Consider the following 13,753-nt stretch of genomic DNA (forward strand, 5'->3'; position numbering starts at 1 on the left):
TTTTGTTTAAATTTGTTCCTTTAGACGGCCAAATAATTCAGTGAAGATTTGTTGTATTTGTGGGAATCGTGATACGTTTTGCTTCCCCACGAATACAACAAATATGGCCCTATACGTTGCAGATTGCTAATACGTTGCAAACAAATGCACACCCCTATTATCTGCTATTAATCAAGTTGACTTAGAAAATAGCCACTGCTATTACTAGCATCAGTAGCATAGGATATACTTAGTTTTTTGGGTACTTGCCAGGTACTTGTAGCCTGGATTGGCCATTGTTGGAAACAGGATGCTGGGCTTGATGGACCCTTGGTCTGACCCAGTATGGCAATTTCCTATGTTCAGGCAGAGTTCAATTAGTAATGGTGAGCAGGCAATGGTCAGAGGCAGGCGGAGATCAAGAAGCATTGAGGTCCAATCCAAGGTCAAGCCAGAAGTCCAATTCAAAGACTAGCTGGAAGTCTGATCCAAGGTCAAAACCATAAATCCAATCTAATGAGAAGAGAAATAAAGAGGATGAAGGAGGACGAGGTACTACAGGAGCAAGATGAGAAGCTGAATACTGATGAAGGGGGGACTGTCCATGATGACAAGAACTCAGAACTGCCAAGAACCAAGAACAGGACATAGGACCTCAGGACAAACACACAAAAGAACTAGGAAACAAGGATCAGGAACAAGAAATGCAGAGGCAGAGCACTTCTCCAACAGAGTCGACCTATTGCCAAGGCGTTGAAGGGGTGTCCAGGCATTTTCTTTATACTGGAGGATACTTGAAGTTATCAGAGGGCACTGTGGATGATTTCCTGCCATGGGCCCTTTAAATCCTGGCAAGTCAGGTACGCACATGCAAAGGGAGGCTCTGCAGCAGGACCAGCAGCAGCGTAGGTGTCAGCCTAGCTGTACTGCGGCTGGCAGCTGCATCTCAGCCAAGAGGATTTGCTGTGTCATCGGGAGGCTGCCAAAATGGGCCTGGGTTTGAGGTAACAGTGGCAGGCTACGGGAGAAGCCCACAGTCTGCTGAGCACAACAGAATCCTAGAATATAGCTAGCATTATCCTCCTTGGAGCCTTAGGTTGCTAAACAGGGAGCTGGATTCCTCTAGGGCAGCATGTTGGAAGTTGATGTGACTCTTTCGGAGGCTCTCATGGAGTGATATAACAACAAAATGCTCTTTTATATCAGCCCAAAATACCAAAACTTTGCCATGAGAGACCACTGGAGTTGCATGTTCTTAGTAACGATGAGTTACATGTGCATCCCAACATTTGGGCACATTCTCGTATCCAAGATAATTTTGACAAGGCATGGCAAGAATTTTATCAAATCATAAGATCTCTGGGGAAGATACCTACATCTAGCTTAACAAGCATAAGCTGTAATGGGGAGACCCTGCAGTTGAACATCACACTAAAGTCAGGATACATAGCGCCAAAGTGCTTACTGTTCAGCTGAAGATGTTTTCCTGTAATGGGTTTGCCTAGCCTGACTTAGAATATAATCAGTAGTTAGGTCTCAATGGACTCAACATTCTCACCACTGATCCCTGCTTTACGTGATTATACATTTAGGTTGGGAAAGGAAGAAGTAAATAACAGTTGTAGACTCTGTTGTGAGCGAATTAGTACGCTCCATGAACCATTTTTTTGGGAAATTGCATCCGTCTCTGAAAACATACTTTCAGATATGCAGATGAAAAGGGTTTAATTAACTGAGGCATGGTAGGGATGGGGAGAGAGAATCCTGAACCTTCAACCACCCTCCCTAATAATTGTAAGAAAATTATTTGTACTACATTATTCCAACTATTATCTTGTTTATATTTCTTTTGCGGCAGTGCTTAACTTAACATTAGTAATAAAACATTGCTTATCCTGGCATCTACAGTTGTGCTAACTCAGTGTGTGAGTGTGGCTTGATGTGCTTTGTGTAGAAAATCCTGTCAGCAAAGGTGGCATGATACTGGCTTTGTTTGTGTTTCAGGGCTGATGATTCAGTGAGATAGAGAGAAACAATGAGATACAAAAATAGAGAGTATTCAGAGAATGTTTCAGAGCAGTGGATATATAGATAGTTTTTCATGACAGGGGATACAGTGAGAGAAGAGAGACAGTGAGATAGAGGTGTGCATCCGTTTTCCACGTATTTGTAATCCGCAACTTATTTTTTGCTATCTGTTAAATACGTGGGGAGGCGAAACGCATCGCGACTCCCCACATATTAAACAAATTTCTGTTTTATTCGGCCTCCTAAATAAAAATTTAAACCCCCCCCCACCCTCCTGACCCCCCCAAGACTTACCAAAACTCCCTGGTGGTCCAGCAGGGAGTCCGGGAGCCATTCCTTGCACTCTCACACCCTCGGTGCTGGTTTCATCATGGCGCTGATAGCCCGTGTCACAGGGGCTACCGGTGCCATTGGTCAGCCCCTGTCACATGGTCACTGGCGCTATCTTGTGCTCCTACCATGTGACAGCGGCTGACCAATGGCACCAGTAGCCCCTGTGACATAGTATGGGCAAAGGCTATCGGCGCCATTTTTAGTCCTGGCATCGGATGGCAGGTCACTCCGGGACACCCTTGGACCCACAGGGACTTTTGGCCAGCTTGGGGGGGCCTCCTGACCCCCACAAGACTTGCCAAAAGTCCAGCGGGGGTCCGGGAACGACCTCCTTGCACACCGGCCGTCCGATGCCAATACTCAAAATGGCGCCAATCGCCTTTGCACTCACTATGACACACATAGTAAGGGCAAAGGCGATCGGTGCCATTTTGAGACTCAAAATCACCGTCTGATGCCAATACTCAAAATGGCGCCGATCGCCGTCATAATGAGGGCAAAGGCGATCGGCGCCATTTTGAATATTGGCATCGGATGGTGATTTTGAGTCTCAAAATGGCGCCGATCGCCTTTGCCCTCACTATGTGTGTCATAGTGAGGGCAAAGGCGATCGGCGCCATTTTGAGTATTGGCATCGGGCGGCCGGCGTGCAAGGAGGTCGCTCCCGGACCCCCGCTGGACTTTTGGCAAGTCTTGTGGGGGTCAGGAGGCCCCCCCAAGATGGCCAAAAGTCTCTGTGGGTCCAACGGGGGTCCTGGAGCGACCTGCCGTCCGACGCCAGGACTCAAAATGGCGCCGATAGCCTTTGCCCATACTATGTCACAGGGGCTACCGGTGCTATTGGTCAGCCCCTGTCACATGGTAGGAGCACAAGATGGTGCCGGTGACCATGTGATAGAGACTGACCAATGGCACCGGTAGCCCCTGTGACACAGGCTATCGGCGCCGTGATGAAACCGGCAAACGAGTGCAGCGATGGCTTCCTGACTCCCCGCTGGACCACCAGGGAGTCTTGGTAAATCTTGGGGGGGGGGGGGGGGTCAGGAGGGTGGGGGGTTGTAGTTCATTTTAATTTTAGCTGGGACAATAATTTAACTCACCGTAGTAATGTATTTACAGATCGACAACTTATGGAATTCTCCATACTTCCGCATGAAATGGAATTGACCCCCCACAAATACGTATCACGTATGCAACGAAAACTTTTTGCCTGCACATCTCTACAGTGAGATGCAAAAAGAGAATGATGAGAGTGTTTTAGGACAGTGGATATATATATATTATCACACTCAAAAACTGAACCTGCAACACTTCCCCAGAAAGTTTACATTGGAAATTTTATTGCTTTGAAGTGTAGTAAACTCAGGGATGGTAACTTTAAAACAAGCATGTAAGCACCCATACATGTGCGTATGGGCAAGCAAGCGGACATATGCTGAAATTTTAAATTATGCACTTATGATTGATTTAAGATACACTTACACTGCATATGCGTGCGCCAAATTTTAAGCCGGTACTTGAGCAGATGTAAATCGCTCATCTTCCTAAGGACTTTGTTGGCTTTAACATGCACATGTAAGCAGATTTCAAAACAAGCTTGCATGAAAGATATTCCCAGTTTTGCCAATTAGTCCACCAGTTTGCCCAGTCTATCTCGAGGTCATCCTGACCTCTCTGCTTCTTCAGCCTGCACTTCCCGCCAGTTGAAACTGATCTCTTGCCCTGTCGTGTTCGACCTAAAAAGAGATTTATGCAGATTTACACCTCATCAGGAGCACCTGTAAATCTATTCAGCTAACAAGCTGCCATGTGCTGTGGCCCCCGGATTTAAAATATAGATTTACGCGTATATCTTTTGGGTCCGCCCCAGAATTCCCCAACATGTCTTAGTTACGCCATGTTTCTTAATACGCACATAATTTATGGCTTTTAAAATACTCATTGCTTGCAAGTGGCCCAGATGCTTACACGTTTGGGCCTTTTAATGTGATCAATGCTTTTAAAATTCCCTCCCTATTTCTGATGGCCAATGTTATTGTCTTGTTGTGTCTAGTGTGGTAGAAACACACTATCACATGGACACGTCAATGGCCACCAGAAATACATTATTATTTATTTATTTGAAAAAGCTTTTATAAATAACCTTCTGGCTGAACAGCCAATCAAAGCAGTGTACATTACATAAAAACTTTAAAAATTCTTAAAATACAAACACTTAGAATAAAATACATTAACTCCTGTTCCAACAATCCACAGCCCCCATCCCCACCCTCAGGGAAAGAGCCAGATTTTCAGTTGTTTATAAAATTACATATAATTCTGCTCTAGCCACACAATTCCCATGGTAACTGATTCCAAAAAGTTGGAACCACCACCGAAAACATCCTTGTCTTCACTTGTATTTCCATGATCTCTTTAAACTTTAGAATCTTGAGTAGAGCTTCCTGACTTGATCTTAATGCCCGATTTGGTTGACACCATTCCAATTTTATTCTAAGATAATCAGGCCCACTTCCTTTCAACACTTTAAATTAAACCCTTCGCTCCATTGGTAACCAATGAAGCATAGCATATCTCGTCATCACCTACAGCAATAGAGTATCACACTGCGATAAAGTTTATACTGAAAGGATGATTTTGTCTTCCCAGAGAACTTATCATTGAATTTGACTTGGCAATGCCTTGCCCAAATGGTCTTGCATATGAAATTATGATCATGTTGAGATGCCCAATGCTAATCTTACATTCAAGGCCATTTTTGTCACCCTCCCTCCAACTTCTAGCACTTACCTCCCTACTCCTGTTTAAAATCTCTATGCAAAGCTCTTTTCTGTATTAGTATCGATTTTTCAGGTTAGCTCATATTTTCAAGTGGTGTTTTTGTTTGTTTAATCTGCTTTTTAAAAAAAAATCCTACTCAATTTCAATCCTTTAAATTACTGCATCCCACTGTACTGCTGGTATCTACTGTGCACATTAACCAAAACCTGAACTAAAATGTAACTCCTCTTTTAGAGCAGGTTTTATTTTATTGACCCCCCAAAAGAAGGTAAAACCACAAAGGCGCAAAAGACACAACACAAGCCAATCAGATGTCTGTTGTAACTATCTGTTCTTAAAGTACACCTTGTGTTCAGTTGCTTTCCTGCCTCTTTTCTTAGCACTGTGCCAAGCTTTTTTTGTAATATTTTCAAGTACTGAGGAAAAGAGAACAGAGAACGCTCTTTTTGTTTTTCATGTATACAATTTTCTGTGATTGCTATAGACTATTTTGCACTCAGTTGGCTGAAGATTGTGGATGCTCTGATGCTTGTACTCTTATTAATATGTATGATAATAATATGAATTAATTATTCTGATTATTTTTTAGTGTGTGCAGGAAAATATGTAGAGCATTGCACATTAACTGACATTTAAAAACGCACACAGGTGAGAATAACTTTCAAAACTGTTGTCATGCACCCATATATGCGTGTATAAGGATGCATGCAAATTTAATATTGTATTTTATAACCTGCAATCACATAACGATGGTAACTTTTAAATAGGAGCGGATGCACTATTTGTGGCCTGCATCCAGGAATGCAGCCATTTTATGACATCTGCACGTACATGTATACATGTTATAAAATAGCCTGACCATACACACGTGTCCACAATTTTAAGTGGATGCCTAAGCGTGCTTCTACTGCGCAAGTGTAGAGATTTTAAATGACACGGGCACCAAAGCCATTACCAGTTTTCCCAGTTTATTCCCAGTTTGCTCAGGTAAGGAAGAGGACTTCCAAAGCCCCTTAGTTTAATTGCTTCCTTTTTCCCATTAGCCCTGACCTTTAAAACCCCACCAATCTGCCTATTTCCCTTTATTTTATGACTTACACATCAACCATAGCAGAAGTGAAGTTATGCAGCAGGAGACCCCGGTGTGCACCTTTGTGCATAAGTATTTACCCACTAATTTGATGGTGAAATCCGGGAATGCTGATGCCCCACCCAAACCACACCCGTGCCCCACCCCTTTTTTTGGAACTTTTCATTTGTACGCACAGCAGGAAATACATACATACTTGGATGGCTTTTAAAATCTGCTCGATGTGCAATGGCTTGACTTGTGCAAGTCTCCCAGCTCTGGTATGTGCTGGACTTTTACAATTCACCTGAATATTTACAGGTTATAAAATACAAGTACATATTCATGCAAACATGTAAAAACTGTGAGCTGTGCAAGTTCAGACTTATCCGTAAAAGTAGTAACACTTATCCAGATAAGTTACAATTTATGTTGCTAAGTAGCAGCAGTTAGCGAGATAAATCTAAAATGTACACCTTGTCCATATAAATTGCACTTTTTGGACTTATGCAGGTATGTAAGATAGTTGGAAAAAAAAAAAGTGATATTTATCCAGATAAGTTCACATTTGTCGATCTAAATATAATCAAAGGCGCTACTTAGCTGGATAAGTCAGAAATTATCTGGATAATTGTGTGCAAATGATATACCTGATTAGTCATGCTTTGAATTTTAAGCAATATGCAAATAGATTTTACTCATGTAATTTAGACACATTTATCTCCCATATGTTTATGCTTTTACATGCGTAAGTCTGGGAATTTTATAACATGCGTATGATAATGAAATAACCACTTTTACCAATTAGTCTACCAGTTCACTCGGTCCATTTGCGGCTCATGAAGAACCTTCTGGATCTTCAGCCAGAAGTCCTCCCATTTCACGCAGGGCCTCCCCCCCCACACACACACACAATCATTTTGTTTTTCAATTTTACAATGTTTACCATCACTTACACCAGATATTTTGTACGAGTAAATATATGCAAGTAAAAAACTTACACAAGTCACTTTGGCTGGTTGTAAAATAGCAACTTACGTGTTTAAATGTTGACCCTTTCCCTGAACGCCCCTGGCCCTCCCCTTTTTGGCAGACACAAATGTATTCACGATCCCTGCTTTATGCACATATGTTGAGCTTTTCAAAATAGCAAATGCTCGTGCATACGGTATTTTATCTGTGTCCTTGGAATGCCTCCCTCTTTTAAATTCTGCTCAGGTAATAGTTACCCTAATAAAATTTTTCCAGTGAGAAGCAGAAATGCTCGATTAAAAATGTTTGACTATATAACTGAAACTCCTTTAAGGTCTAATTTTCAGACAAGTTCTGCCATAGTCACAGAAGTGTGTGTGTGTGTGTGTGTGTGGAGGGGGGACTTAAAATAGAACTTTTAATGTTCTATTCCTTTAAATAGGAATCACAGAGGAAAGGAATAGCTGTCAAAGAATGCACATTTTTTCTATTCTCTTTTATAAGACCTACTTTCCTCTGTCAGGAGATAGTATATGATATCCAGTATGATAACTCTTCCCAAAACCTTTTATTCACAAGTAATATTGAGTGCAATATTAATAATTATGTTTTATAACTCAGTTTCTGAAGGTTTCCCTATTCTTTAAACAGAGCTGCTTTATCTATAGATGGAAGTTTTATGAAATGTAGTCTCAAGGCTTCATATCACCATTTAATACAATGGCACTGTGTGTCTCTGTCCTTGTATATTAAAAAGAGATATGTCTGAGAAATATAAAGGAAGCCAGCACTGAATATTTAAAATCCACAAGGGGAGCTAACACCTTTTAATAACTGGTAAAATAAATATACTTGATTGACTTTTTCAATCACAGTCTCCACTTGTGTTTGTGCAAAACTCTCTAAATTAATTTTGGACACAATTCATTAAATTCTTATGTCACCAAAATTTCTGGCAGAAAGATATTTATTGGCTTGAACAAATTCAAGTGTTCACATATTACCTTAAATGCACTGTCAGATTTGCCTTGTCGAAGACTCTTTCACAAATGAGGTTCATGTTAACTTTGAACAGTGAAATACATTATCAGCATCCATTCATTTTCTTTTTTTTTCTCTTTATTCGGTAATTACTGGACTAACATCGCCTTACATGACCCCAAAGACCACGCCTAAAGTTAGATAACTGTCCTTTCTTAATGTTAAGACTCTCTGAAGTACAAGATTCCCTTTTGAGGGCGGGGGAGAATATCTCCTTTGCTCTAAGTGTTGTTCAATAGTTGGGTGAACCTTAAAGTTTCTTGTAAAGAGCAGTAAGAAGCAGGCTGAAAGCAATTGATGGTTTCCAACGTAACTTTTACTGATTAAAAATGGAAATTCAATGAAAAAATCAGTTACAAGTTTTTGTTCTCTACAATCAATTTACAGCTATAGTTCTACTAAATCTGTGAACTTAAGCTTCCAGTTAATTTATAATGTTGCTGTTGTCAATTAATTCTCTTGTTCTTGATCTTACCTGATTAATGGGTAGTTTTAAAGCTTCCTCCCAGATTATGGTGGGTATGATGATACCTCTCAATTTAGATGTAATAAAGGGCCTCATTTTCCAATATTGCATTGGATACCAAAGAGGGGTGTACCTTATGCTAATAAGCATGTGTATTGTGAATTGCACTATCACCTATGTGAAAGGCTGTTATTGCAAGTTGTGCTATTAGCCCAATTTGGGCTACATTGCAGTTCATGATGTCTCCTCACAGGCCTGTTTCAGTATGATGCAGGCTGAGAGAGAGAGAGAGAGAGAGAGAGAGAGAGAGAGAGAGAGAGAGAGAGAGAGAGAGAGAGAGAGAGAGAGAGAACACCTTGCTATAGTGCCTCTTCTCTAGACAGGTATTTGTATCCCTATGGGAGGCCCACCTAGTAACTCGAGGTGAGGTTTAAATATTAGTGTAGGGGGTTAGGGGCCACTTTGACATTCAACGTGAGATGTACGAACAGAACAGTGGTCTCTTGTGAAGATTTGATGACCTACAGAGTGAGGAAACTCACTCCAAGATTATATTTGTGCAATGTTCTCTCCACTGAGCTTGATGTTACCCAGGTAGAATGTCCATCAAGCTAGGTTGAGAGAACCTTGCATAAATATCATCTTGGAGTGAGTTTCCTCATTTTTAAAGATGGCGCCAGCCGTCCACTGGATGGCCCACGCCATTTTTAAAGATGGTGCCGGCTGTCCACTGGATGGCCCGCGCCATTTTTAAAGATGGCGCCGGCCGTCCAGTGTTCCTACCATTTGACAGGGGCCATCCAATGGCACGGTTACCCTGTTACATGGTAAGGGCAAAGGGCCATCGTCGCCATTTTTATTAGTGGCAGCCGATGGCCTGAGAGCGGGAGATCACTCCCGGGGCCCACTGGACCACCCGGTAATTTTAAAATGTTTTTTGGGGGTCGGGAGGGTGGTGGAGGCTAAGGGAGCGGTTTTAAAGGGTCGGGGTGGGTTTTTTGTTTATCGGCCGACAGCCCTAGCACGAGAGAATGCTCCCGGGACCCCCGCTGGACCACCAGGTAATTTTAAAACGTTTTTGGGGGGGTCGGGAGGGTGGTGTAGGCTAAGGGAGCGGTTTTAAAGGGTCGGGTGGGTTTTTTGTTTATCGGATCGGGCACAGCTGATAAAAAAAAAAAAAACGATCGGGCCGGACGAAAAAAAATGCACGATTTGAATCGGCACCGGAACCAAACCGATTCCGGTTCTGATTCACATCTCTACTTTGTATCCATTTTTGTTTCTCCAGAAGATATATGAGAGATTGCATCTGCAAACAGTGGCCGGCTGGCAGCATTTCATATAAAATTCATGGAGGGGTTAGAACTATTTTCCCTTGATTCAATTGTAAGCAGAACTGATATGCATTTTTCCCCTTTCTCTAGAATGAAGGCTAAGAATCCCATACACTTAGTTGAAAAGTGATGTGGTGCCACGTTTATAATCTTAACCACTCAGCCTCACGACAGTATCTGTTTGAAACTTTATAAGAAATCCTTGACTTGTGCCTGTTAAAAGTGCAACACGATTAGAAGACAATGTTAATATAAATGTCATCAGCTAAATAAGCCCCCTGAAGAAGCTGACACTCAGCGAATCAGTGGCCTCCATCGGAGTACACTTTGAAATTTTGTATTTTTGCATTTGTGGGTAGCATTGCATATGTGATGTGTTTTTATATTGTGTTGGTATGTCAGAGAGATAAATATGGATGCAAGGTATGATTGTAGTAGTTCTTATGTATGTAAACATTCTATTTCTATTGGGCAGTTAATCAGGGGTCACATATGACTTATGATATTGTTTTTATTATAAAATAATCTTTTGTAATCTTTTTCCTAAAAGTCTTTTGGATGTATAATACATTTTTTTCTAAATTAATAGATTGGTTCCCTTAAACTGCTACAATTGCTACACTAGGCAGGTGGGATGCCTTAGACTACCAAGCGCAGCCTTATGTGTGCCATGCTCTTAACTTTTACTCCAGATATCAGATGTACTGAGGGACTTGTAAGCAATATGAGTGGTAGTTGACTTATGCAGCTGACCTTCTTAGGAAGATACCATCTGCCTATATATTGGGGGAGGGGGGGGGGGGCGAAGAGGACTAAATCCTGCAAATCTTGGAATAATCACTCACTAAATGCCCCCTCCATGTTAGTTTATCAACAACAAAAAGTGAGATAGCTGCGGAGAAACAAGGCATCAAAGCCTCCACTTTGTCAAATAGCTTGAAGGTGTACCTTATCCTGATGACTCATCATGGAAGGCCTTTGCACAATCTGAAAGGCAGACTATTGGAGCATTCTGTGAGGGTTTTCTATGGGCCCTTAAACAACTTGTGGGGTGTAGAGGTCTCTGTCCCTCATCTATCCTGAAGGCGATTATGTCTGAACAGTTTTGCACATAGCCATGATGAGCTGCAAACTAACAGATTTGTAACACTGCATAAGAAGTCTCTTATGTGCTTCTCTTTGGCCTCTATAACTATTATCATACCTATTCATTCATTCATTCATTTATTTATTTATTTATTTATTTATTTATTTATTTAACCTACCTCATTCAATGTAAACCTCTCGTTTGATGTAAACGGATGTGATATGACTTTTGCCATGAACGTCAGTATAGAAAAGAATATAAATAAATACATAAATGATTATAAGTTGTACTTTGGCATTGCAAACTAGGGATGAGATAGCATATATTACCACTCATTTGACACTATTGCACCAATATTTTGAAGATAAAGATGGATGATTAAAACTTGTGGCAAAGTGTATAGTAAAAATAATACCTATCTGCACTATTATATGACACTTCTTGTTTTCCAAAATATGGTGCTTGGGTTGTGATAAAGCCATTATTTAATAGGCTTTCTTGCAATTATGTGCTGGCTTCACTTTGATTTTGTTACATCTTTAGACCAATAGGCCAGTTGCAGTGTACTTGGCTTTGCTATACAGACCCTCTAGGATGTGGATGAGATAAGACCATTGAAAAATGGGTAGAACACCAAAACAACTCTAGGGAGCTTTGCTTTCACTGCTTTCCTTACATCATGTTTGAGAAGTAAAGCTACAGATGAATTAGGCATCAGCAGCAGAACGTTAAGTGAAATACTAATTGTGCATGTCAGGTGAGAGGAATCCACTGCTTGTGTCTTTTCATAAACACTGTGTTGTGTCTGTATATGTACAATAAAGGTAGTAATATATACACTGCCTAATGACTTGTACCTTCCCTTATTGTAGAGAATGGGATTCCATAAGGAACCCCAGTCATGAAGACAGTTTTATTGACCTCTGATTCCTGGTGGGCCAAGGTTTAGGAACACGTTTGAGGCACAGTAGATAAGCTATCAATAGAGTCCAGTTGATGGATCAATACACTCCATTATTGCTTCCTTAAGGTGAGAGTAATGTGGCATTAAGGACAGATAGAGGAAAGAGAATACACTGAATGCCTACCTTACCCTTAGATTTATCAAAATACCATATTTATAGCATAAATAGTGCCCTCGATAAAAAAAGGTGTGTGGTTAGGATAATTTCCCTGCTCCTGTATCGCAAGGTGCGATACATTTATCACACCTGCACTATTTTTCTGCACATCAAATATCATCCAATAATTAAATGTAATAAGGATAAAAAAATATTTTGCTCTCCATACCTGGGAACATTTGATTTCCAGTCATCCTAAGGTTGTCATACATTAACAGGAGAGAGTGGATACACAAACTTTCTCCTCCATTCCTCTCTCCCACATACACAGTGTCAGAAGCAAGCTTCTTTTCTCACACACATACAAACACAGAAGCATGCTCCCTCTCTCTCTCACAGACATAGCCAGCTAGAAGCATGCTTCATCTCTCTCTCACACACACATTCAGACAGAAGCATGCTCACACACATGGACAGAAACACCCTCCCTTTCTCACATACAGACACACAGAAGCACTCTCCTGATATCACGTACATACAAACTCAGAAACACCCTCCGGATCTCACATACATACACACATACACAGACACAGAAACACACTCCCTCTCTGTGTTTTCTTCCTCTTACAGCCTGCCTGGTGCTGGCCTCCAGTTGAGCAGCTTCTGACTTCATCCCCACCTGGTGTCCTACAGCAGCCAACAGCTCTTGTCTTTGGCTCTCCAGCCTGGTCTCTGGCAACAGCCAGCAACTGTCATCTTCGCCCTTGCTGGCCTGGTTTCCACCTGCAGCCAGCAACTGTTGTCTTTGGCCCTGCCATTGGTCTGCACCTGAGCAGCTCTTTTCTTTAGCTGCGGTGGCCCACAACTCTTTCCTTCTGCCCTGCTGGCATGAAAGACTCGGGATACAAGAAGAAGTGGCCAGTGTTTTACGCCACCATGTTACTGCGTTGGGGAAGGGAATGTGAGGCACATGGGGAGGTCCGAGGCCAATGCCTTGCTGTGTTGCTTAAGGAGAAAGGGAGTGCAGGTCTCACACATCTGCTACACTGGTATGGGGCCACTGTGACCAACACCATCCACGTGATTAGGCCTACCTGTCCATCAGGGCATGTCCAAAGCCCTGAAAGGCCAATTCACCCTGATGACATGAGTCTGCAATCGATGGGAGTTAATTTTAAGGGACGGGTTGTGACAATGGGATGTGATGACACTATGAGGTACAATTCTGCATGAATTGGTCATGAAGAAGAACCTAACTTGCAGTTTAAAATGATGCAGGTATAAATCAGACAGAAATAGCATGGTGACAGTGTAGCGGTAGAACCTAGTTGCTGGGCCCTGTGGAGGACCAGTATTAGGAATGGTGACTGTGATTCCTTTCTATGTATGCTGATGATTATTAGGTCATTTGGGAATCCCAGTCAGTAGCAGAGGGGAAACAGTGTTACCATGCTGAAAATAGTAGGAGTGCTAGTAAACAGGAAGAGAAAGCAATGAGTTGGACAGTGGCTGCCTGTCTGTAAGGCTATGAATGACCTCAACTTTATGTTTTTGTCACCATGACCCTTAAGGGAGGATAATGGTTAGATTGTGAGTTGCCAA

Source organism: Rhinatrema bivittatum, chromosome 1 (assembly GCF_901001135.1).
Source record: "Rhinatrema bivittatum chromosome 1, aRhiBiv1.1, whole genome shotgun sequence".
Taxonomy (NCBI): Eukaryota; Metazoa; Chordata; class Amphibia; order Gymnophiona; family Rhinatrematidae; genus Rhinatrema; species Rhinatrema bivittatum.